The sequence below is a fragment of the Heterocephalus glaber genome, unplaced genomic scaffold, assembly GCF_053883595.1.
Source record: "Heterocephalus glaber isolate CG9 unplaced genomic scaffold, H.glaber_assembly_v1.0 deba00001472, whole genome shotgun sequence".
Taxonomy (NCBI): domain Eukaryota; kingdom Metazoa; phylum Chordata; class Mammalia; order Rodentia; family Bathyergidae; genus Heterocephalus; species Heterocephalus glaber.
This window is the reverse complement of record NW_028258315.1, coordinates 94,184,374-94,211,042: the sequence shown is the minus strand read 5'-3', so window position 1 is coordinate 94,211,042 and position 26,669 is coordinate 94,184,374. Positions and strand designations below refer to the sequence as shown.

The 26,669-nt window shown below is 42.2% G+C and overlaps 1 protein-coding gene across 1 annotated transcript in view; it reads left to right on the top strand.

Moving 5' to 3' along the window:
* The window catches only part of Fhit (fragile histidine triad diadenosine triphosphatase), a 1,393,700-nt gene that overhangs the window by 1,142,779 nt on the left and 224,252 nt on the right, over positions 1 to 26,669 (top strand). The window lies entirely within an intron of this gene.

Sequence of the window (26,669 nt, the reverse complement as noted above, 5' to 3'; positions counted from 1 at the left end):
TGAATGGATGGATGGATGGATAAATAAAAATGAATTGGATATGCTGTTATTATAATGTTTAGGTAGGGGTCTATTTATTTTAAAAAGAAATATTTTATAATTGTCTTTTATTTGATCATGATATACATGAACCAACAATAGCTTCTGCCAAGGCTTAAGGGATCAAAAATATACCAAAGAATAGAAAAGTGGGAGAGTAATTCATGAAGCCTCTTAAATTTTTAATCCCACTTTTAAAAGGTAAAGTCAGATATGCTCTCAAGCTGTTTCTGCATTTTTAATGACAGTAACTTTGGAATGTTCAGCACTGAGGTGACCTACAGGATCTTGGATTGGGTACCAGAGGCCACCTGATCATTTCTTATTCTGTGTTCCTTCCAGATTTCTAGGAAGAGTCAGAGCCTCATACTTTTTACTTGAAAGTGCATATGCATTCCCTAGAAACCTTCCAAATGTGTGAAATAATTACCCAGGAGACAAAAGAAGAGGACTCCTACTGTCAGATATTCACTCAAGAATCTGCGTGAGGCATTGTTCTGTGAGGGTCAGATTATGCCTTGTTCCCCCTTTCAAAATATATTTCAAGTTACATTATTAAAATGCACCATAAGGCGTCTTTGTGTAGAAAATCGAAAAATAGAACTTTAGATGGGCCAGATATCCCTAGTACCCCAAGTTTTTCATTTTTTCCTGAAACAGCCCTTCACTTTGAAAAATATAAGTAGGCCATGGAGAGAAATGCCTGATGTGAATTTCTTCTAATAGCCCCAAACTCTTCTTGCAAATTACTACAAAAGCAATTCAGCATTTTTAGTGCCAGATTGATGAAAACAAACAAAAAAAGTGCATATTAAGCTTTCCTGATTAATTAAAGGCAGTGAGGAAAGAGTCATCCCAGCTCAAGTTTATGAAACAAATAATGCTTGGAAATGAGCTTGCAGTATAAAACTGGGTGAGACCGTGTTAATTCCTTTGTGTTCAGGTTGGGCATCGCTTCCCTGAAGTGTTAAAACCACTAATTACTGGTTTGTTGCAAGACAGAGGGAAGTCACAAGATTTTGAATGTGATTTTAAGTTACACCTGGAAAATCATTCAAGAAAACTCTCCAAAGAAAGTTTTACTTTTGTCCCATGAGACAAGTAAGATGTGCTAATAGATCATCCTCAGCTCTAATTCTGAACCTTGTTCACAGCCAAGTTCATTTATACCAGGTGAATGATGACCTGGGTCAACACAAAAAGGCACTGGAGCAATGAAGACTTTTATGAGGTTTCAGAGAAAATACACTTTCTTACCCCCGGGGCCCTTGGCCTCTGAGGGAGATCAGGTCACAGCCATCTGGGTGATACAGCAAAGGGAATAGTTCTTTGTAAAGTCACAGGAGTAGAGGGAAAAGTGAAGGGAGGTAGAGCGAAGATAATTTTGGAACTTTAATTCTCCTTTCTATATCTAGTGTTTTTTTAAAAAAACGTGTATCTGGTTTATTTCATTTAAAATTATGTTCTCAAGGTGCATCCATTTACCTAAAAATGACTCAAGTTTATCCTTCTTTGTGGCAGAGTAGTACTCCATTGTATATAAAAACTACATTTTCTTTATCTATTCATCCCTTGATGGGCATCTGTGCTGTTTCCACGATTTAGTTATTACAAATTGAGCTGTTATAAACACGTACATATTGCTGTGGTGTGATGCTTTTTAAAAACCTTTATTCTTTTTATTAGTACATATTTGTCATACATAATGGTCACTGTACATTAAGTGTTTTTTTAACTATCCTTCCAAAGGTAGTGGTTTTGAGTTTTATTTGAACAATTTATTGCTGTTGGGAATTTCTCAGATATCTTAAGGATGCAAAGAGTTCTCATTCTTCTTTGTTTTTGTTTTGTTGTTATTGTTTTGTTTTGGGGGGATTCTGTTTTTTGTTTTTTGTCTTTTTTTTAAAAAATGATTTTTAGTTTCCTAAAGAAGTCAGGTGATACAGTTTCAAAGCGAACAGCCATGAACTGAACCCTACTTTGCCATAGTTTGTTTGTTGTAGCATCACAGTCTGTGATTAAACTGGAGGAGGCTTTTTATTCCTTGAGATGTGCAGGCAGTGAAGGAGCAGAGTTAAGTTCTTCCTCCTGCCTCTCCCCTCTTCCACGTCCTCCTCCTATTCTTGTCATCCTCATCCTTCCTGTGAGCTGGTCTCTCTCTATCCATCGCCCACTCTCTTCTCCTAGTCCTCCCTCTCTCCTCCCCCTTTCTCTGTTCTCCCTTTTTGCCCCCCGTCTCCCTGTGTCCTTAGGATGGAGTGCCACTGAGCTGTACGAATTGATCATGGGTGCCCAGTAGGCTCCGTGTTGGGCCAGCCCTGTTATGCTGTCGGGGCGTGCAGGGTGCTGAGGCTTGGTCTAGAAGGATGAGAGTGGGTGGCTCGGATCAGCTCATGGGCACATGCCCGTTGCATTTGCTCACCCTGCTGCTGAGAATGCATATCTCCCCTCAGTTCTCACAGACATTCTATTTTCTGAGTATTTGAAAGATTCTTCATAGCTAAGTGGCACTTTTGAATTTGCATTTCTTGCCCTGAGACAGGATATGCCAAATGGTGGAGATGATCAGAACACATAAAATTGACTTTTAGCCAGTTCTAAATTATGTGCATAGATGTTCCGATATGAGATAGAAATGCATTATTTATGTATTTTTTCAAAAGTTCTAACTTGCCTTTACTCAAACTCTATGGTTTATTACTTTCTATATAAGTGTTATGGTTCATTTAAAGCAACACTGGACGATCCACTGAAGTTCACAAATAACCCTCCCTGTCTTGAATTTTGGCTACTACTGTGCTCTACCTAGCCAGTGTAGATGAAATGGAACTCTGTACCATTTGGAAGGCAGAGGGCTTTGTGTTTGAAATGGAGATCAGGTGGTCTCTGTAGGACACATTTGAAGTCACTGATGCCAGTTCGGTCCCCAGATGGGCAAATTAACTTTAGTCCTTTTCATGTCTGGAATCTGCATATCCCACTCAGCTGTCAGAACAGGCATCTCTGCAGTGCTTGGGACACACACCCCACTGGGAAGATTCTCCCAGAGAGTTCTGTGAGCAATATTGATCTCACTGTCCTGTCACAGAAACTATTCCCCTCCAGTATCCATCTGCTTCTTCCACTTCCCCACTGCAGTGTACTGAGAGCCATGGACCTCAGCACGCCTAATACTGATGACTCTGCTGTGACTCTTATTATTGGGAGCTACCTTTGAAGCTGGTGAGGTGACCAGGATCATGATATGGGGCCCACTCCCCAGCCTAGTTGTGTGTGGTATTAAATAAGAGTAATCTTAGCTTCATTCCTCACGGCATTGCCAGCATCTAGAATACTCACATATACTAGGGACTTGGTAGGTATTTGCTTAATAAAGGAGTACACATTTTCCCAAACACGTGGGACTCACCCAGTTTTGTACTCACTGAAACTTCTGCATTACAGGTGCCTTCTGCTCCGCGTGGTCAGACTTTCTCTCACCGTAAAGGGGGTAGTCCTGCAGTACTGGGAAGCTCATGGCTCTAGGTGCAGCCCTCGGCCATGACAAGTGAAGGTGGAGGATAAGCCCCCTCCCAACTTCCTTCCTCCACTCTCAGTGTTCCGCACTGTCTTCTGGAGACCGCTGTGGGACTGATCCTAACCTGCCTATGAATATACTTTGTAGCAGGCTTCAGGTTTCCTCCCTCTCCTGTCTTACTTCCTCCGCTCCCCAAAGAGTGCTCCTTGGGACCACTTCTCAAAGAATCCATTTGTGGTGGAATTCTCATCTCAGAGTTCTCTCTGGGAGAACCCAGGCAAAGGCATTAATAATAAAGCCAGAACGAACGTGGATGCTCTGTGTATTTGCTGCTACAACTGGGAAAGCAATTTGGTACAGTGTGGTCACTGTCAGTGAGTGAGGATTTTCATCTTGCTATATTAAAAACAGCATGCTAATCAAGAAGAAGAAAATAATTTTTGCATAAAAGTCAAGTGATAATGATCTTTCAAGAATTCTAATGCAGTGTGGACTTGATTAAGCATAATTTATAAACGTGTTCCTTGCCCGAGAACGACACAGAAGTGGATAGCTGACCAAAGCCATCTCTTTCTCTTTGCTTGGGGCATTTGTGGTTCCCCATTCATCTGCAGTTTCTGGGTTGAGAGCGTCCTAAGAATCACCTTCCCCAGCCAGGTCATTATCCTCATTCTAAGGAAGTCAGCACCCAGAGAGGGGAAGGTCTGTGGCAGCTCTGCCAGCCATTCCTAAGTTGTCTTTTTGGGAGCCAACAAATACAGCCCTCTTTTTTGTCAAAAAGACCGCATACTAATATGCAACGCATGGGACTTCATCTCTCATCTCTTCCTTGCTTCAATCTCTAATTCACTACTAGAAAACTCGGGATTTGATGATGATGCCAATAACATATAGCAGCCCCTGAGATGTTCTCAGAATTGCTATTCTGAGAGCTAGGGACTGGGGTGTGCTTGGGTAGACTCACCCCCTTCCTGTGTGTAGTGGCACCCAGGGAATGTGAGGTTAAAGTGTTAACTGTATGCTTTCGACATATTTGTAGTCAGCCACAGGCTCAGAATTTCCTCCACTCTGCAGAAACTGGTCTACTCTAGAAACCGAGCATAGCATCTTAAAAGCAGATTAAAGGAGGAAAAATTCACTCTGAAATATTCCTAATGCAAAATCAGTTATCAACAACATCATTCACTTCAGCTGAACTGATCTCTGTTAATTCTGCACTCTACTGAAGCACTGTAGGTGCCTCAGCCCATTTCCTCTAGGTACTGCTCAGAAAACAGTAAAATAATTTTATTCTTCTGTGATTTCATGTAACATTGGAATGCGGAGATTTTGTTTCTCCAGAAACTGCAATTAGATGGCAAAATATCTGTATTTTTTTTCTTTGAAACCATGATCTTCAAGTAAGTTCCTGGAAGCTCCTTTCTGTTTGTTTAAATATTCTAATAGGATTTGCAGTCCATCTTCCTCCTTTCAGTCTGTAGAAGTTAAGGCATCATCGAGCAAAGAGACCCATGAATCACTATTTATTCAGCTAATGCACTGTGAAGAGCTCTGTTTGAATAGTCTATTTATCTCTTCCTGTTGTCACCAGAGAGAGCTGAGACCCAGTGGTCCCCTGAAGTCAGAGAATACCTGTTCAGAAAGAAGTGAAGTCAACTAATTTTTAATACCGAATCAATAATGGTTTTTTTGTTGTTTCTTTGCTGCCCCTGGCAAGAATGTAAACAAATAGATACTTTGAATTTTGTGGGATTCTGTTGCTCTGTATCATAAAGTATAATTTTAAATTAACCACATCAGGTTATGATTCTAGAAAGCTGAAAGTCTTTGAGTACATTTAACATTAATTTAGCATATTTGAGCCATTTCACATTGTGTTTTACATTTGTTTAACTTCATTATTTGACCATTTATCACTTAAAAACTCCATGAGAACTGTTAATTAGTGAGGGCATCTGTTTGCATTAACATGTAGGCACTTTGATTTTTTTCTTTACTCTGAAATAGAGGAAATGTGGGGCGAATGTCAGCACTGGTCTGTTATCTATAGGTTAGGTAATTTAGTTGGGCACTGCCACTGTGGGAATCTGTATCTAATGAAAGGATTTTTCAGGTCCCCACTGATGGCCTACTTATTTGTAGCATGAAATCAGGAACTACAGTTCAAGGACAGCAGTAAAATTTGGATATTAAATTTGTCACTGTAGCAGTGGCCCATTTTCATGAGGCCATTTGCCTTATGTTGACTTAGCCAGGTAGTCAGCTGGAAATATAGGGATTATCCTGAGACTTTGAAAAAAGTTTAAGATAGAAGAGTGTTAAATACTCTTTAATACAGGGGCATGTGATGTATGGAAACTTTAATCCTTTGAGATGAAATTTTAAAGTATATTTATGGGTATTTAGGAACAAATGTAAAGGACAATATTCTGCTAAGCTCCATTCCTGCAGTATGTTCTAAGAATTTTTATTTGCTTACGGTAAAGAAATCGATTTTACTTTGTATAACTAAACATTTTCAGAATTTTTTCACCATGAAGGTGCTGTTATTTTTTCTTAGTGGTAGGTTTTTTTGTTGTGGTGGTCTGTAAAGAACAAAAATGCAGAAAATCCTGCCAATGCTTTGTGTATAAATATTCTTAGGCACTATAACTACAGAGATTTGCAAGAGACATTATGTGAAGCTTTGGCATCATTTCATCTTCAGAGTTAAGATGATATTTAATTTTAGCACAGTGGAAATTATGGCAAACAATAGCTTAGCATGTTCAGGTGCTATGACAAAATGCCACGAACCCGGGTAGTTTATAAGCAGCACACGTTTATTTCTTATAACTCTGGAAGTCCCAGCTGAGGGCACTGGCAGGCAGTGACTGACAGGACTTGCTTCCTCATTCAGAGACACTATTCTGTGCCCTCATGTGGCCACAGGGACTGGGCAACTGTGGGAAGACCTCCTGTCTCCTCCTAGCAGTGTCCACCTGTGGCTCTGCCTCCCCACAGTGAGCTGGGGGCCGGCCGGGGGTGCCACTCAGACAACTTGGTGGTCCGGGAGCTTTACCAGCCCAGCTTCGGAAGCTCTACTGTGTTCTCATCACAGCCCAGCCCAACATGGATAAAGCCGTGCAATTCCACGCTCAGCAGAGACTGGAGTTACAGTCAATTACAACAACCTCTCACTCAAGCAAAGGCACCGAACTTTCAGGAAATTGGTAAACTTAGACCTCTTGTCTTTATTCAAAGGGAAAAGCATGAATACTTACTTTTTTTTTTTTTTTCAGTGCTGGGGATCAAACCCAGGGCATTACCCACACCAGGGAAGCACTCTACCACTCAGTTACATCTCCAGCCCTTTTTGTTTTTTGAGTTAGGATGTCACTGAGTTGCCCAGACTGGCCTCAACCTTGTGTTTCTCCTGCCTCAGCCTCTCCAGTAGCTGATATTACAGGTATTACAGGTCCCACATCCAGTTACAAATGCCTACTTTTACATGCTACTTGGAGGAGTTCAAGAGTCTCCTATCATCTATTCAGCCAACTTCCTCTGACCCCACTACGAGGTAGTGATGCTACCTTCTAATCACCAAAAAGTGGGGCGTAACTCTCAGGCCAGTATCCAAATTGGTGAGGATTGTTGACAGCTGGAATGATGAGTTAATACAGAAAGCTGGACTCAGTGTCTTAAGACAGTGCCAAAGGTGATGTGTTAGAGCTGGAAGAGGAGAGCGGTGTAACTTCAGTGTTGGTTTAGGGTAGCTCCTCACTGGAGAAAGAACACTCACAAAAGATTCGAACTGGTGAAACTAAGGGGAGTCAGTATTCTGTGTCTGCCATCTGTCCAGATGACAGCACATGAAGTCCTGTCCAGAGCAGAGCTGTCAGCTGGGCTCACCTTGTGGGGAAGGACTGCAGAAGAGCTGCTGCTCCCACGCCGTTTGTTTCCTGAACCTACTGTGAAGAACGTGGGCGCTCCATTCTCCTTTTGCTGCAGCCCCCTTGGGAGGACACTGACGCTCTTCCCACATTCTTTGTCGTCAGCCTGTGCTCTTGTCACTGGGCTCACACCCTTACAAGCAGGTTGACCAAATGGCCCCACCACACTGGATTCCGGGTTCCAGAGCCCATGTGCCCCCTGGGCCAAAAACGTCCCCGAAAGTGAACGCACCCTGCATGGCCTTCACCAGGACTCTCTCACCTGTGTTTTGAGATGTTTCTCTTTAGGAAAGATTCTGACATCCAAGGAAAACAAGATATTCTCAAGAGCTTCTCTACAGTGTCTTATTCCCATAGCTGCTATTTTGCAGACTGTGTTCCTCTCCAAAGACTATCAAGTAATTGATAAGTTCTCTACTATAAACATTTTCAACTCAGCATCTTGTTTTCCCTCTGAATCTTGGAAATACATGCAAATATGTGATGAAAATGCAACAAGGGAAATGCTACCTTATAAAAAGTATCTCTGGCTTTCGAGGGGTTGGTGTTAACATTAGCTGCACGAACAACCCACGGATCTGGATCTAAACCACTACTTTGCTTCAGTAGCTCCGCGGGTGTACCAGCCCGAGGTGGAAGTCTTTCTGTGTGCTTCTGGGAGGGGACTTGGGTTCCAGGTGGGTCCTAATTCTGTACTGTTTCAGCCTCTGTGTGAGCTCTTCACACATGTCAGGAGAGTCTTCAGAAGACAGGTGAGCAGAGCATTGTGAGAGGGAGCCGTGTTCTGCGACTCCATAGAATGGGTTGGGTGCGGCTGCCTGCTGCATCCCTCAGCCTTCAGAAGCAGAGGGGCTATTCCCTGCACTGTCAGGTTCATCCTTGCTGCTCATTATCTCGCTTCCCGCGTTTCCTTTTGGGGACTAGGACTTGGGAGACTGTAACCTTCTCTGCTGGGCCGACGTCAGTCTCACAAAAATCCAGGCCTCTGCGTTTTAGCCTTCTTTAGGTTCCAGGTCCTTCTAAGAAGCGTTAGGTCTTCTGAGGAAATATCTTGTGTCTGCCTGTTAATCTCTAGTCGTTTTTGAGCAAGGAAAGTCTCTGCATGCACGCCCAGGCTCCCCGTCCTGAGCTCATACAAAGACAAGACCCTTTCGCTTCCACTCAGACACCAGTGTGAGTTGTTTTACGTAGCTGGTGAGCGTGCCAAGAGGTAAACAGAAGAGCACCAGCTAATCAACCCGCTGTTTACTTCATTCTCTAATGTTTATAGGTGGGCTTTTAATGATGTTTCAAATGTTCAGATCATAGGTATAGCTAATTATACGTAAATGATTTTAGAGCTCTGACTAAAGCGTCGTGGTGCCCTAGGTATCTCGTATTTTATTTCCCCTTTCAGGAAGAAATGAAGCACTTTAAATGTTAAATAAAGACCTAGTTTATGATTGGACTTACCTGAATTTACTGAGCAAGACCACAGACCATAGCTTGTAAAAGCAGACAGGCCTGAGTCCAGATTGCAGGTTATTAGCCAGGTGGCTAGAACAAGTTGCTTTGCCTGTCAGGGGCCTCAGTTCCCTCTGCTATATGCTGAGCTTCATACCATGAAGTTATGAAGATCGACTCGTACTGCACATCAAAGCCCTGTCATTGTAGCGTTGGTCACACAGTAAGTACTCAGCAAACTACTTAAGATACTGTACCCTTTCCAGATGGCATCCCTAACTCAATTTCATATCCATCTTCCTTCTAAGAGAAAGTACTGAGAATATAAGAAATTGAGCACTTCAAATATTTTGAATATTCCAGTTATGCTTCTATTGCTTATGCCATTGTGTCTTTGTAAACTAAGAGACTAGGTAACTAGTGCTATCAGCAACTCAGCCTAAAAATACCCTTGAGAGGTTATTAGAAAAGAGAAGGGAATAAGAGGGGGTGGGGGAGGTTAAGGACAGTGAGGAGGACAGGGTAGGATCACTTATGGTATACGAACACATAAAGATGCCATGATGAGACCCCATACTAACAAAAACATAGACAGTAAATCCCCGACTTATGAACATTCGAGTTGTGAGCTTCCACAGATTGGAATGGACTTAGCATTGTGAACATTTGTAGATGTGAACAAATCATGCCATTTTAAGGTAACTGTAAAAATAGTTCATTTACAGTGGCATGGTACTGGACTGTACCACTAGAAAAGTGAAATAGCTTTTTTACAATAAATATAGTAAGTGTAAAAATAGTGTATTTACAGTATTTCGTGTGTGTGTGTATGTGTGTGTGTGTTTGGTGTTTTTATGCCTTACATTGTACATTTGTGTCAAACGTTAAGATTCACTTTGTCGGACTTAAAAAAGCATCTGACTCACGAACATTCTTCCGGAACAGAACCTAGGGAGTTAGCCCTTGATTTGGTTGACTCTTTACAGTGGAAGATCTTTTGTTCTGGTATACAGACAGATATTTATAAATACACTCCCATCTGGCTTAAGAGATTCTCTTTGTTCAGATTTGTTGAACAGGACTATGGAAGAGAACAGTCTCATATTCCAATTTTTAATTGTGAAATAATACAACAACTGTATCTTGGTTGATGCTAGCAAAATGCGAAATTAAATCTAATTTGTATGTTCCAGCCTCTTTGAGCCCTGGAAACTGGAATCTGTTTCTTTTCTGTAACCCTTTTTCTGTGTTGTTGTGGCCAACTGTGAATTCTTCTACTGGTTACATCTCAGTGGCAGTGCAATACACTGGTTTTTAAGCGGATGTTTCCAGGATGCCTACTTTTTCACTACAACTAACTCAAAACATTGGGAAAGGAGCACAAATTGCAGTCTTAGCAGGGCCGCCCTCCCCCTCAAGTGGCTTGAAAAAAGGCCTTGATAGACAGAAGAAGCAGCAGGCTGGACCCTGGGGGTACTTGTCTAGTGGCCAAGTCCAGACCATCAGCAGACATATGATCTGGAGAAAAACACTGCTATTTCACTTGGAATTCAGTTGCACTGTCTCTAAAATGAGAACATGATAAATAGAACCTAGGCTCCTAATGTCTTTTGGTTCTTAGGCGGCCCCGATGGTCAGCTGTTGGAGGCTGCATCCCATTCGTATGGGAAAAGCACATTCTCAGCCAGTTCGGTCCAGTTCTGGACCCCTGGGCTCCAGCCCCACTCAGAGCCCCCATGGTGTGCAGCCCCTCACTCAGCTCCCTCCCATGCACACTACATGTGCCTGCAAGCCACACCTGGCTCCAAAACGATCCCAGGTATATCTTGCATACTTTTTCTCTTGCTTGAAGGGCTGACCCCCGAGGGTCAGGGTCTCAGTGTGTTGTTAGTTTATCAGCACAGTGAAGGGCGAGGAGATGTGATTCCACCCGGCATGTTGAAATGACTGGCCTTGAGTCCAAACTGAATTTGCTCTCTCTTGTTAATATTTCTAGGGGAAAGCTGGAAATTAAGATATTTGGAAAGTGCTAAGGCAAATCTAGATTTGCTGGAGGTAGATTTCAAGCCTCAGAATTGTTTAATGGGTTGTAGTTGGAGATGAGATAATAGTAATACTAGGATGTCACCCTCCGCGTCTTTCCTCTTTCCCAATTCTCTTTCCTTATGACCACACTGATAAAACATTGTTTCCCTTTTTCTAGTTTTTGGAACAAAGCTCCTGAAAAGCGGTTTCATTTGTTCTTACACTTATCTGAGGAATTTTTTGTATTTAAAAATTATGTTGAATATCCCAGCACATCAAGAATGATATTTGCTCTGGTGGGACAGACTTGCAATCCTAGCACTAGAGAGGCTGAAGCAGGAGGATCGCTGTGAGTTCAAGGCCTGCCTGGGTTACGTAGTGAGTTCAAGGTCAGCCAAAACTATGTAGCAAGACCTTGTCTCAAAAAATGATTATTTGTTGATTGTTAACATACTTTTAAGGGTGTTTTGGATTTGCCATAATTTATTCTTTCCTGAGAAGTCAGGGCAGGGAAGAGAAACTACTTTGGTGTTACCAAAAGTTGCCTCACCCAGGTTGAATGCTACCCCTGTTGGCATGGCTTTTCAAAAAGTTACCTTTGCCAACACATTGTTTCTAGTACATTCCAGGAGCTCTCTCACCTCATCCTCATCCCGCCCTGTGCTTAGATACAGTTGGTCCCTCCATTTTCCGGGGAAGAAACTGAGAATCAGAGGAGCTCAAATGTCCAAGCTGGATTAGCTGGTGCCTAACTGAGTTGTATTTGAACCCAGGTCCATCTGAATGGAGAATGCACACTCTCCACTGCCCTGGGTTATCTTGGAGGATCCCACAGCAGCCGGAAGAGTGGAGGTCTCACTTTCTAGGAGAATAATGGAAATGTAGTAACAGAGTCAGAATGGGTAGTCATGGAGTCGGGATGCTAACACTGCTATTCCTCACCTCGCCCTGTGGTTTGCCACACTCCATCGCTGGTTCTGGTTCTGTGAAGGTAAATGTCTACTCCGTTCCTACCTTGACCAGATTCACCAAGCCCGGTCCTCTCCATTGTAGCCAACGAGTCAGGATTCCTTGTGGTAGTGCTTCTGACTTACTCCTTCTCCCTCCCACCAGCCTTCTCTAGCACTTTGTTCTACTCCCCACCAGTCCATGACTTCATGAAGAAATCTCAGTATCAACGGTTGGAAGAGAGTAACAGAGTGTCTCTATTTTAGCATTGTTTTGCAGATGGTGATCATTATTAATTGTCATAAAAATAGTGTTGGAAATGTGAAAGTAAGCGCTAACATTTGTCGCACGCATGCAGTGTGCCCAGAAGCTGTGGAAAGCACCCTGTCCTGGTCTCCTCAGCTCATGGTAACCCTGGCAGGTGGTGTCTTTCTCATCATCTCCATGTCAGAGGTGGGCATTTGGGACGTGGGAGAGCTTGAGTCTTGTGCGAGATAAAAATGTAATAAGCTTTGGAAATCAAGTTGTCTAACTCTCAATGCCAAGCTCTCCACTGTCCATTCACTCTCCCTTCTTCCAATTCAAGGAAAGCAGTAGGAATGGTGTTTTCACACTTGGGACCAGAAATGCCCCCAAAGGCTCATGTACGGAAGGCTTGGTCCCCAGTGCAGCAGTGTTCAGAGAGGGGTCCGGAAGGTGACTGAATCATGAGGACTCTGACTTCATCAGCTGATGAATCCATTGATGGATTCAGAAATTGGTGGGAGTGCCGGGGGAGTGGAAACTTTTGGAAACAGGGCCGGGCTGGAGAAAGTAGGCCGCTGGCACATGCTCCAGAAGGGTGTATCTCGTTCCCAGCCCTTAGCGCTCTATCTCCTCACTAGCCCAATGCGAGCAGTTCCGCACCAGCCTGCTGTCTGTGTCCTGATTCTTTGCATGACTGCAGGCCCATAAACAACGAGCCAAGTAACCAAAGACGGAAACTTCTGACACCATGAGCCAAAGTGAATCTTTCCACCTTTATGTTGATTTAGCAGGTATTTTTTCACAGAAACAAAAATGCTAACTAGCACAAGTGCCTAGTAAATATTAAAAATCTCATTCATTCATTCATCCATTCAACAAATAGTCATAGAAAATCCTTCGCATCCTAGTTTCTGGGAGTGTACCAGTGAATAAAACTGACGAAAAGCTGCCCTCGTAGAGTTTATATTCCAGTTGAGGGAGGTAGTAACATACAAAAAATATAAAAGGTAAAACATGCATGTGTGAGTTAATGATACACAGAGTGGAGGAAGGTAAAGCCAGGATTGGGACTGGAGAATGCTGAAATTAGCACTGGGTATAGTTAGAACTTTTTGTGATGAATATTCAGGCTAGAGAGGATGTTTGCTCTTGTTGAGTAGTGTGTTGTCTGCTGATAAGTTCCACATTTGGGGTTGCCCTTTCCTCTTCACTTTAGACTCAGTTTCCATACCCCTCAACCTTTGGCTTCTGGGTATTTTTTCAACATAAACTTTGAATTTGCTTACCTAGAGTCACATACAGCGTTCAGCGTGGGCTCTTTGATTTAATGTATAGGGCTTGGTGGTTGCGCACACTGACGCTGTTCAGGTTCGTGTAAAGTCAGTACTCTCTGCATGTGAACGTGGTTGCGTTACATAGGCTCTCCATTCGCTAGGTTTGATGATTCTGTTAGTGCCACTTAATATGTGACAATATTAAGTAGAAGGAATCGCAAGGCAGATGGGTAGAAAATTGTCTGTTTCTCATGCTCAGCAAAGGCATTTTGTATGCACCAGAATGTTTGGTGGAACTTGGCCAGAGTGGTCTGAATACCTGGCACTGAGGCCATCCTCTGGGTGTTTAATTGCAGAAGTGAAGCATCCATCCATCACATTTAGAAGCAGGGCTTAAAAGGCAAAGTTTACCATTTTTTTTCTTCAGAAAATAAGGCTTCCAGACTTCTTGCCGAAAATGAGGCCAGACCATTCACTGAGTGAGAATACAACTTTTCATTTATTCTCCATTTTTCCTCTTGGGCTCCTTGTAGCAAACCATCCATCACTGTGTGGTTGAGGTCCAATGTGGCCCAACAGGTAGGCACTAGGAGCAGCTCCCTTCAGCTTGTCTTTATGGCCACTGTAGAATGCTGTGGCTGTGCAGTTCTGAGGCAACCCATATCAGTTCCTGGAAAATGCCATTATGGCCCCAAAGAACCATATTCTTCCTTATAGAAGACACAGACTGCTTTTGTGGGTACCCCCCTCCCCCCAATATTGTGCTTGAAGACTCCACAGTGCACCTGTGAAGTATTGCTGCTCTGGTCCTGAATAATAATAGTAGTAGTAGTAGTAGTAGTAGTAGTAGTGCTAGGAGAAATAGAAAGCTTTTAGACATTGTGTCCATATTTTTTTTGGAGGAAGGCAGTTACAGAGACTTTCCTATATGTGAGAAATTAGTAGAATTGGAAGAAAAATGAGATCTGGTCCTTTGCCCAAATACCTTCAGCCAGCAAGTATTAATTGGACAACTATTTTATATATTATGAGAATCCATGGGAATGAAACGTTGAACAAATTCTATTATGGTTACTATGATCAGTGCAGTTACAATCTAGTGGTGTATCGAGAAATTAATACAAACTGTAAAATCACACCTCTAATATGTGTCATAAAGAAAACATTCGTGCTGGGAGATAGTAGATCAAAGAGAATTGTCCTAGTTGCGAAGACCACAAGGGGTCTCTTTTAGAACTTACAGTTGAGATATAAAGGACGAACAAATGTAAAGCAAAGGAAGGCACAGGTGGAGGCTTGGGCGTAGGGGCCACTGTGAAAGCCCTGAGGTGGGGCAAGAGATTGCTACAGTGGGAACACAACACTGCAGAAGACTGGAGATGTGAGGTGGGACTCTACCAAGGCCAGCAGAAGATCTGGCTCTTTGAAGTGGGAAGTGGGTGAGAGGCCAGAAGCAGAGGTGAGCACATTTGAGTTTTAAGAAAGTCACCATAGCATTAGAATGGAAAACAGATGACAGGGAAGAGAAGTGGATAAGGAAGATGAGTTTGAAAGAGAGTCAAGTATTTAACTGAAAAGAGAAGACACCAATAATGACCACCTCAGGAAGCCCTGCAGTGAGGGGTCTGTCAGCACCCTCTGAGTTAGAGGGCAACAGGCACCTGTCTGCCAGTGGCTTGTGAGGCAGCTGACATTGAGCTGAGTGGGATTTCATCGGTAGAGGAATTGCAGTTCAGAATGAGGTTCAGAAGAAGGTTGAGAGAGAAGTCAGGAGAGGAAAAAAACTATGGCAGTGAGAGAGCTTGGCAACACCAAAGAGGCAACACCAAGCAGGTCGGTTTAATGAAACTATGAGGGAGGGGCCCATGAGTACTGATTTCCCTTTTTCTAAAGAACTTCAAGAGAACAAGGCAGAAACCCAAATCCCAAAGAGCAGGAATAATGGACTTTCCCTGGCATCTGGATGAAGTAAAAAGTCAGGGGCCCAGTTAGCTAAGCTGTGCCACTCAGGGTGGGCCCAGCCATGGGGCTGACTTGCTGTTAAGACCTCATGCTGTGGATTCACGGGGACTATTGGATACTGTGGATCAGGGGTCCCAGGGGATGTCTGGGTGGACATCCACTGGGTTGACCCTACAGAGAATTTCAAAGTGGCCCATCTTGGAGACTAGTGACTCAAGAAGAATAAGGAACAGGTGCCCCTGGAAGTTTAGGTTGGAGGCTGAGTGAGAATGGAGCTCATGACCTATCAAACTTACAGAAGCTTATAGTTTCCCATTGTAGGTGTTAAGGGTCTAAGCCAAGCATGACAGGAAATGAGCTTGGAGATAGTGGTGAAGCAAGCTTTTCAGGAATTCTTAATTCTTTTGTGAGAGATACATACCCCTGGCAGTGGGATTCTGAATGTTGTGGTTTGGATCTTAAATACCCCAAAAGGCTCATGTGATAGTTAATCTTCATTGTCAACTTGATTGGCTTGAGAGATGCATCATGGATTAGTAAAGCACACTTTTGAGTATGTCCGGGTGGGCCATGAGGTGTCACCTTGAGAACCATATCAAGTCCCTGGACCTTCCTCTCTGGTGCTCTGGCTCAGCTCTCTGCTTTCCAGGTCCATGAGTTGAACAGCTTTCCTCTGCTCCTGATGTTTCACCGTGAGTTTCTGCCTCAGTGTCAGCCAACAGTGGGCTAAAACCTCTGAAACAGTGAGCGAGCATCGCTCATCTTTAAGTTGTGGATGCCAAGTATTCTGTCCAAATGGAAAGCCGACCAATACACCAGCTTTGGTGCTCTCCAGAGTTGCTGGAACCTCTAAGGGTGAGATGTAAAAGGAAGTTAGGGGTATCCCCTAGAAGGGGACATTGGGATCCTGGTCCCTCTCCTACCATGATGTTCTGCCTTGCCACAAGCCTAAAGTGATAGGACCAAGGAGCCATGGACTAAAACCTCTGAAACCGTGAGCCAAAATAAATCTATTTTCCTTTTAGGTTGATTATCTCAGGTATTTTGTCACAACAGCGGAAAGCTGACTAACCATTGGTTTTCTAGGTTTAAGTGTTCTGAGGTCTCACAAGGCCCCACTTGGAGCTTATCAACCCTCTCAAATATTCTACCTTGTTAGTCTGAAACTCTGTCTGGGTTGTTCTCCTTACGTGTGAGTCATAGGTGATTTAGTAAGCTGCACACTGGCCTGTATCATCTTGGTTCTGTGTACCCATTCTGATATTTCCAAGCTCATTGTCCATTGTATGGTACATAGAAGCCAATACCAAGATGCTGGGGTTTTTTGCTTTTGCAAGAAAGAGCTTTATTGCACAGGCAACTGGCAAGGAGGTCAGAAGTAATAAGTTCACATCTGCCTCCACATCTGTTGGTAACGGGGGGATTTATAGAAGGTGGAGGGGAGCAGTCCCTGTTGATTCATGGCAAGCCTCTGCACGTCACTTGCTGCTTTTGGGGAGGAGCTATGTTCTGTCCAGGGGGTTTTGTGCTGGTGACATCAGGATGACCTGACTTCTGCTCATCCAATCTTGGAAAGCTGGTTCCCACCCATGAGATTATCAGTGGAAGGTCTGGAGGCTTTTCCTGGGAGAGTTGGGTTAAGGAGTTTAGGTCCAGGTGCATCCAAGCCTTAGCTGATTTCCCTCGGGGCTCGTGGGTAGCAGAGTGTGGGAGGTCTGCGAAGAGCTCAAGATGAAGGGGTTGGACCTTTATTACTCAGGAGACTAAGGGGGAGGAATGTGGGAGAGTGAGGGGTCAACACTGGTGATACTTCTGCTCATGTTGCTGTCATTTAATATGTCATTAGTATATGCTAAGCCCTGTCGTGTCACAGGGACCCTTGAAATGGTCACACTCATGCCACATTACAGGTGAGGAATCTGAACTTGGAGGGCTTTTATAGCTTGTCTCAGGTCATATAACTGGGAAATGGGGCAACCTGGGCATGAACCTAAGTTGTCTTGAGCCTGCAGCTGACTGAGGATTGTGTCTCAGCCTATAAGACCCGTTGGAAGGGCTAGGTCTCTTCAGATTCTCCAATTGATAATGAGAGCTTAGCCCCAAACATACCTTCAGTTCCATGGAGGGTGTCATCATGCCATCTCTTGAACCAGGACTCTTCAGATGTAGCACCTTGTGTCTTTAGTGCCTAAACACAGTGGAATCCTCCTTCCTAGCAAAGATAATATTGATGTCTTGCTCCCATGCATGCTTACATTTTAAAGAGTATTCTTTCACCCATCAAAGTGCCTGCTATCAAAGATTTCCTGTTCCCTATAATTTTTTTAATCTTGTAAAGCTGACTGGTTTCAAATAGGACTCAGATTGCTAATGACTGAAATTCATTTCCTTGAACTTTATTTAACTGGGCCACAGAATCATTCTGAGAAAACCATTCAAATGAATATATGGCATTACAGAATTAAAGGGAAAGAAATTTCTCCCTAATTCCCTTCTTCAGAGTTTCTCAAGTCCTCTATTCTGGACTCTGACCCCACAATTGTGTGCAGTGGAGCTGCTGACAGGTCACACGGATTCTGACATCACAGGGTCGGGCTCTGGGGCTCTGAAGACTCACAGAGAACGAAAGTTTATGTGTTCTTCCCTGATTGTTCAGGCACCTGGTTTGCCAGTAAACCCTGGTTGATTGTAGAAAATCTGGAAAGAAAGTAAATAAATAAAAAGCCTAGATTGGAGGTGCAGATTTTTGCATCCCAAGCGATAATTCACCCCGAGCTGTGTTAGTGCTGGACGAGACAGCTTGTATGAAAATTTAGGAGTCCCAGAGAACAACAATAACAAAAATTAACAAATGGCAGGAAGAGTAGCAGAAGGGAAAATCAAGCATATGCTGCTCGTTTGAAATGTAGTTTCATTAAAAATCTTTTTCCACTGTACCCTAAAACAGCCTGTCCTTGCCAGATAACACATTGAACACCAAAAGGCTGTTCCCTCCATTTGCGTTCTTAGTTGTAAGCCAACCCTTTAAAAATGAGAACACAGCTGCTCGTGACAAAATAAATTTGTCAGCTTGTCTTTGAAGGTAAAATAGCGAGGGGGCGCTGGCGCGGCTTCCCGCCGCTTACTGGCGCTGGCCAGGGGCACCCGGCCGTGTTTGTGCGCAGTCACCAGGGATCAGTACACATCTGCTGGAAGGCGCACGGGGCCTCTTTAGGACGCCTGATGCTTCTTCGTTAGCAATGGGTTTTGTCTTTGAGGGAAGAAAAAGAATCTCATGTAATTAAAGAATAGAATCTTCCGCTCTCATATTTTCTCCCTGAAAGACCTACATTCTTTTAAGGGCATTATTTACAGTACATTTATCTGTATTTAAATGTAACTAGTTTCGCCCTGAAAAGCCCATCTGTTCCTAAGACCCTTCTTTTTGTCCTCCCAGAGGTGAGCCTGGGAATGCTTTGGGATTCGCTCAGGATGTGGTCCAATGGAAATATGTGAGATTCACACCAGGCTAAGGGAGGTTTGGTGCTCAGCAGCAAAATGTTACTTGGTCCCATTCCCTGAGGGATGAAATGAGAGGTAGGTTTTGGGAGGGAGATGTGCATTTGAAATGACAATCCTTGGAGATGGTGTATCAAAGGGAGGTGTAGCTGAAATCCAGGAGATCAGTTATCATCAATGATCCTCTCTCGGGGCTTATGATAGGCAGTTTAAGTGGTTTCTGCAATATCAGCCATGCAGTACATTCTCTTTACTTTCCAGAAAGTATCTTGTTTTGAGGGGCTGCTGGAAATATTAGTGTAGATGACAAAGCTGAACAAATGTGAGTCACCTTCCAGGCGCTATGAATTTCTGCCTGCAGAGGGAAATGTCCTTAGGTGAACTTAATAAAATACATTTAATACACACAAGTACACAAATAAAGCATAGAGTAGCTGGTAATGGCCCCAAATTATACAGAACACAGTAACTAGTACCATTAGTTTAATGTTTATTTAACCAGAGCTTTTGGTGAACTGAAAAGCCAGTGCTGAAGAGGTTGGGGTGAAATTCAAGCATTAGGATTAATGAAACATTAGCATTTACTTTTCCACTTAATGCCAATTAGAGTCCCCAGATATGGAGATTTAGGGGCTGTTTTGTATGGGTAAAAGCTTTTCTTTGGAAAACACTATTAAGAAATTTCACCTAAGGACTGTCACACATACAAATGAAAGAATCTCAAGAATTACTTAGAATCTGATTAATTTTTATTTTGACTAATACAATGAAGATTGCAATTCAAAAAATTATATTAGACATTTTTGAGCAATACAATAAATATGCACAGAACATATCAGATCTCTGTGGATTTACAGACAGGACTTTTGATGTGGTTGTTCATACAAGTGAGGAATAATTACACAGAGCACAATACTTTTGTGCTAGAAGTTTAATGTGTGGGCGATATAGAAAGTGTGGATTCCTCACACCTTATAGCTAACCTGTTATTTGTCTACATATTTCCCAAGATGTTCTGAGAACAACTGTCTGTAAGATGTTTGGCAAAGTTAGAAGATTACTCAGATGAAGAATATTCAGGAGATGCTGCGCTATAGGTCTTTTTCTTATACACTCACATTCTTACACACCGGCATTTAAAAAGCACTGAGAAATCTAGCAGTAATAAACAGCTGTAGCTTTAACTCTGGCATCTGTCAAACTTATGCGACATGAGCCCTTTGGTTCATGGAGCCTGTGGCAGATGCCGACCTACAGGTGCCCTCTAGACTCGGAAGGTGAGTTCACTTAATGGGGAGTAATGGATTAAAAGTGCTGAGACAGGGCTCTGCAGATCTCTGATGGGTTGGAGAACTTGGCTGTAAAACCACAGAGCTACCACCTGGTGTGCCGTAAGAGCTGCTGGTATCTGAGCTTTGGAATCAGGAGAAGAAAGATCAGTTCTTGGAGAAACAGCCTTCTTCCAAGAGACATCTTGAAGACACAACTCTGTTCTTTTCTTTCCTTTCTGCTCCACTCCTCTCCCTTCTTCTCTTCTTTTATTTTTGTTATTATTACTATTATTCTGTTAGCCTACCACATCGAGTCCAGCATATTTCCTAAATAGGCCTGAGCCTCCTGTCCTGCTTAAAGTTCACACGGCTTCCTTCCCAGTTTCAGGACAAGTCTCCACTTTAGCAGAGCCTGCAGTTCCTATTGCAGCGTCTGATTAGCCCCGTGTGACCTTATCACCTGCAGCTGAGAGTCCTACAGACGTGAGCTACATAGGAAAGAAGGGAGTTAAGGTCAGCAGTGGGTCCAGCGGAAAGCAAGCTTGACTCCCAAAGCACTGAATGGAGATTAAATATGCCTCCGGAGAAAGACAGGTGGTATTTTTCCTTACTTCAGGGTCCCTCCAAATTGGTCAAGGAGCAAAACGCCCACGTACTTCTGATCTCTGGGTGTTACTATTGAGTTCTGCTCCGTTGGATGAAAAAGACCTGTTTTGCATGCATATTGTGTGTTATGGCCGGTGTTCAGATGGCCCCCAAAGCCTCATGCGGATGACGGGGGGCTTTCTTTTTCAGAGGTATTGAATCTGGAATGTGTGATGCTGGGTTAAGGGCCTGTGATTACTAAACCAGGAAGGTAAGTGATCGGTTTGGCACCGCCCTAATCCCGTGGTCTGAGTAAGATAAAAGGGGCAGAAAGACGCCCTTACCTCCCTCTTTACCTTTGCTACCTTGTGCTGTGCGCGCCCTGTTGTTCCTCCTCTGCGAGGCCTGTTTGTCATCCCAGCCTCGGACTATGGATTGAAACCTCTACCAGCTGTAAGTCAAAGAAACCCCTCCCCCTTTTTATCTTTGTTTCTTTTTGGTACCAGGATCGAATTTTGGACCTTGCCCTTGCGCTTGCGAGGCAGGCAGCGAAACCACTGAGCTAAATCCCCAGCCCAAACCCCTTCCCTTTTAACTTTGGGTATTTAACAGGTAGGTATTTTGTCTCAGCAGTGACAGAGAACTAACACATTGTGAGAGGTAGCACCATATTCTGCAGATATCCAGATAGCTTGTTCTTCGTTCTTCTGATTTGCATTTTCTAAAATATTTCCCTTTTTCCATCCTCCCTTCTTTCCGAGTCTTCTCCCACCCTCCTCTTTCTCTATCCTATCTTTTACTGCTTTTTCATTTAGTCTTTGCTTTCATACCCTGTCCTGAAAGTGAAGTATGGATCTTCTAAGTGCCATACCTTGCATTTTGTAGAAGCCCATGAATCTACCCAGCATATTCAGCAAACATAAAAACTGGTACGCATTTGGAAACCAGGCTGTTTCTTGGTGAACATCTTTGCCAAGTTTTCACCAACAATTTTTAGATGCCATTTTTTAGAATTTGACCTTGTGTGTGTCCAGCTCATTAGGCTATAGTCAGTTCGTTCCATTAAGGGGCCTCGATTCCTGTATAGGATTTAGAGCAGGGACAGCTGCGGGTGAGCTGCAGGTCACGTCCTGCATGCAGGGTCCTGGCCAAAGGGGCAGTGGGATGACACCCAGTCCAGGCTCCCATGTAAATCTGTGGGCCGCAGGCTAAGCAAAGCTTGCTTTTCCCTCGAGTGCCATCTGTTGTTCTGTGCCCAAGAGCCACGCCTGTCCCCGAAACCCGATACCCACCCTCCTCCACCTCGCTTATCATGATAATTCTTATAAATGCTCTCAAAAGCAGGACAGCAGTTTTATCTTCAAGTTTGGGAGTTATCCTGTTTGGGTGTCTGAAGATGGTGGTGTTGCCTCAGAGGCCTCAGGTGGGCTTGGCGATCTCATCTACAAGTTCTTTGGGTTCATCCCGTCCTGCAAGCCTTTAAAACAATGCCTTGCTCCCTGGCAGTCTCATTTCCCAGCCTGTCATGGTCATTGGTTCTCTCTAAAACCAGTATGATTTACTTTTTCTCGCTTGATAGAGCAGAGTGGAGGAAATTAGAACCTGAGCTCAACTTCCTCACTGCTGGTCTAGTTTCATTTATTGATAAAAGAATTTTAAATATTTATAGTTAGTGTCAAATATCAATTTTAATATAAATATAGTTATAGACATGGGAATCATGTAAGCTGGAAGTTGGGTGTAATTAAGCCTCCTTAAAAGCCTCTCTTAAGAGCCACCTCCCAGTGTTGCCTGGGTCGGCTACACCCACACCTGATGTTGGGAGTGGTGAGGTTTGTCCCCTGCTTTTATTAGGAGTGGGAAGACGTTGGTCCTTCACGGATGTGTCAGTGCAGAATCTCTGAACATGTTTCACTCTCCAGAAATTTTATTCTCTTGATATAATAAGACAGTGTTGCAAGAAACTAAATAATTTGAGTTGAACAAATAAGAAAAAAAATCCTGTCATTTCTTAAATGATACTCTTTTAGGGTAAATGCATAAAGCAAACAAGAAGACAGTTTCGCGGTTTGTGAGATTTAGTGTATGATTCCCTATCCTCACGTGTGTCTGTATCAGATATATCTCCTTAATGGAGTCTACTTCTGATACAGATGAATATCCCCACTCGTATATCATGCTTTCTGCTATGTTCTTAGTCTATCTAAAACCTTACAAATTTAGGAAATCACGCTTCAATACAAACGTGTATTATTGATTTTCGTCATAGCACACATATTGTTTTACCAGGTGAACTACTTGCTTTGAAATGCTCTTGTAATGAGATTCTCCTAAAATTTGAGATTAATACAGTAGAGAGTCACAAATTTCTTTAAAAAAAAATTCCTGAAAACACAATTTTTTCCTGAATAAGACTTTTTGCTATAGTCAATTGTATTCTAAATTTCACTTGATTTGTGGAACTAATTTGGATTTCTTGTCCAATTCCTGAACTAGTAGATATCATGCCGACTTTCAGACACTGAACCTAGCAGTATGCACACAGATGGCCTCATATTGATTTGTTTCAGTTTGATAGGGTTTTAAACATAACACCAAATTATTATATATCTACAATGTGCTTTTTTCTGCTTATCCACTCTAGAATTAATATTTATGCTCAGCTTCATGATATTTATTTATATATACCTAAATTCAGAAGTCTGAACTGATGATACTTTTAACTGGAAGTAATGAGAAATGTGTGCCCTCCCTTCAGAGGGTCAAAATGTTGTGTATTTGAGGGCTGCAGCTGACCTATTGTAATTTATTTGTAAGCCTTATTGAGGCACATCAGGAATAATTTGCACATAAGCCTGAGAGCTTTTCGTCCTAATTGACACCCCCTGCCCCGCACGTACACACATACATAAAACATCCTAAGTGACCAGCCTTCTAGTAATGGAAGTTTTATTTTACTCTCTGGAAATGTGTTAAATATCTCATCACATAGGGTAATGGAAGTGAGCATACTTTATCACCTGATGTGTATTTTATAAAAGTTATTGATTAGTAGATGATAACTATTAGCCTATATGGCCCACTATGGAAAATAGAAACATGTGAACCTGCTTGGCATGGCATATCTGAAATACACCCACCTTCCTTGCTAATTCGCAACAGTCCCTTTTCATACCTCTGTTCAAAGGATATTTTCATGGTCTAAAAGTAATTTTACTATAGTATATTTAAGCTTTTAAAATGCAGAAAATATCCAGAAAATATGCAAGCTACTATTAGACTGGTTGACCAAAACAATTAAAGTTGTTAAAACCAAAAAAATTGAACTATTATGGGTCAGCTTACTGATGGGTTGCTTTATTTTAAAAGCTTTCCATGCAGATTCTTGGCATCGAATGAATTAAAAATCTTACTTGGTTGACCACATTTATTCCCTTTTTAACCAGCTGTGCTTATGTTGTATAAAAACAGCTTTACTGGGGTTTTTGCCAAAAGACAGCAAACTATTATGATGAAAAATGTGACTTCTTAGCGACATACATCTGTTTACCAATTCACATCCAACATTTTAAATTGTATTCCCTTAATTTGATGTCTGTGTCCCCATGGAAACTTTATTCATTTATTTGTTTTACAAAATATTTTTAAAATAAGCCATTTTTCCAATTTATTGCATACATTTTTGAAAGAGGGTTCATCTTATAGTTCAGCAGACCTGTCTTTGAAACAGAGATCTCACCAGTTGGCCACTTAATAATCTTTAGGAAATCATTTTATTGTTCTATACCTTAATTTTTAAGAATAAATAAGAATATAAATATACAAGTTTCTGATGTGATCCTTGGGTACTTGAGGCATGGTATATACTCAATGAAGTTAGTTTTTCTTCATGTTTTTACCCCAAAATGACATTTAACTTTAATTTTGTGATCTTTATCCACCTATGTTTCTTTCTTCCTCATGTAACCAAAACATGTGGGGAATTTAAGGAACTGTGCTGATATTTGGCCCATAGAGTTAAGACCTGGGCTTGGAACTTGTATGTTTTATGGATTTTCTGACTCAGTCTAAAACCAGAATGACTTTAACACTAACAATACTTTCTATTTTTCTTATGATATCTGATTTATTAGAAATAAAATGCTGGCACCAGTGAGTCCTGTGCCAAACGTGTGTGCGTGTCAGGGCACCCATGGTGTTAATCATCAGCTTGGCTGGGCTAGGAGATTCCTGGAGAGGGGCCTGGATCACAGGGTGGTCTGCTGGTTGGTGATTGCTCTGGTGCATCCTAGCTGAGTGTGCTGTGGGGCGGCGGGCAGTTGAGGAGATGACGCACTAGGGGTGTGCCTTTGTGGGGTAGCTCTGTGCTCTTCCCATGCTCCGCTTTCTGACCTCCGTGAGGTGAGCAGCTTTGCTCCAACAAAACCTTCTGCCATGAGGTTTCTGCTTTACAGCAGACAACCATGGACTAAAAACTCTAACTGAGCCCAAAATAAACCCACTCATCCTTGAAGTTGGAGGTGCTGGGTGGTTCATACCAGTGCAATTAGTCAGAAAAATAGAGGCTGTTGTGGTTGATCCCATTTGTGTGTGTGTGTGTGTGATCCACATATTGTGTGTTCTTGAACTGGCAATCTCATATGTGAATAATTGCTTTAAGTTGGAATTTTATATTTAAATAAAACTTAAAAACTCGGACTGAAAAGTAGTTACTGGTTTTCATCAGTTTCCTTCCAAGGTTTTGTTTTGTTTTGTTGGTACCTGGGATCAAACTCGGGACCTTGCGCTTGCGAGGCAGGCGCAGTGCCACTGAGCTAAATCCCCAGCCCTTCCAAGGTGAAAACGATGTTCACATTTAAATACTTCTTTAACGATAGAGAAGTAAAAAGATCTATAACCTTGCAGTCAACAAATGGATTAAACCATGTCATTTAGGAACTGGTTAGCCATCCTCTCACTTAGGACAGTAATAATTTATCTCTCTGAATAGACCCTTCAATCACAGGAATGCTATATTTCTTTAAGACCTTCTGCTTTTCAGAACTTTTGACACATACATTTAGCTGAAATAAATTAAGGTGATCTTGGAAAGTATAGATTCACTGTAAATATATTGTACTTTCTTATGATTTTTACTAAACTTTGAGCAAAGTAGCTCTTAAGAACAAAGAAATAAGAACAGGCAACATCAAGTATTTTTCCAAGAGCCACAGCTCTGATTCATAGCATTTTTATTAAAAACTGGAAGGCAGATTTCCTTTCCTATTTTAATACTTCTTATAAATTGTTTTACCATGTGGATCGGCTATCGGGAAGAGGATATGAAGGATAAAGTCCCTTTTGTTATAGGTGTGGCCAGAACTATTGAATTTAATATTTGGGTTCAAAAAAATCTTTTTTTTTGCTTTGTAATCAGTATACTAAGGAGACATTCATACATTTCAACAATTGATTAAATTCTGATGCCCAGATTTAAGCATGTGAACATGACTTAAACACACAAGTAAAGCTATTCATCATAATTTGCTGTACTATTACCATTAAATTACAGTTACTTTAGAGCATAAGTCAAATGGGTTAAAGTAAGCCTGTAACATACCTAAGGAACACCTTCTTATATTACACATGCAGATTAGCTTTCCTTGTAGTCTCTTCACCGTAATTTCAAAGTTACCCTTTTATTTCAAAGCTCTGAAGTCACTAAGGGCTTATCGTGGTCCAAAGAGAAGGGAAAAAGAATATAATCAGGACTGGTCAACATAGTTTTTTATATGTATTTTAAAAGATGGCACAGCAGAAGGGAGTGCAATCCTAGAAATGCAAGCCCTTAAGAAGCAGCGTTATTATGATAAACCCCTTCTTCAGAAAGGTATCATTTCTATTACTGATACCACAGGCTAAAGTATATTTTATGCCACCTTCAAGTGAT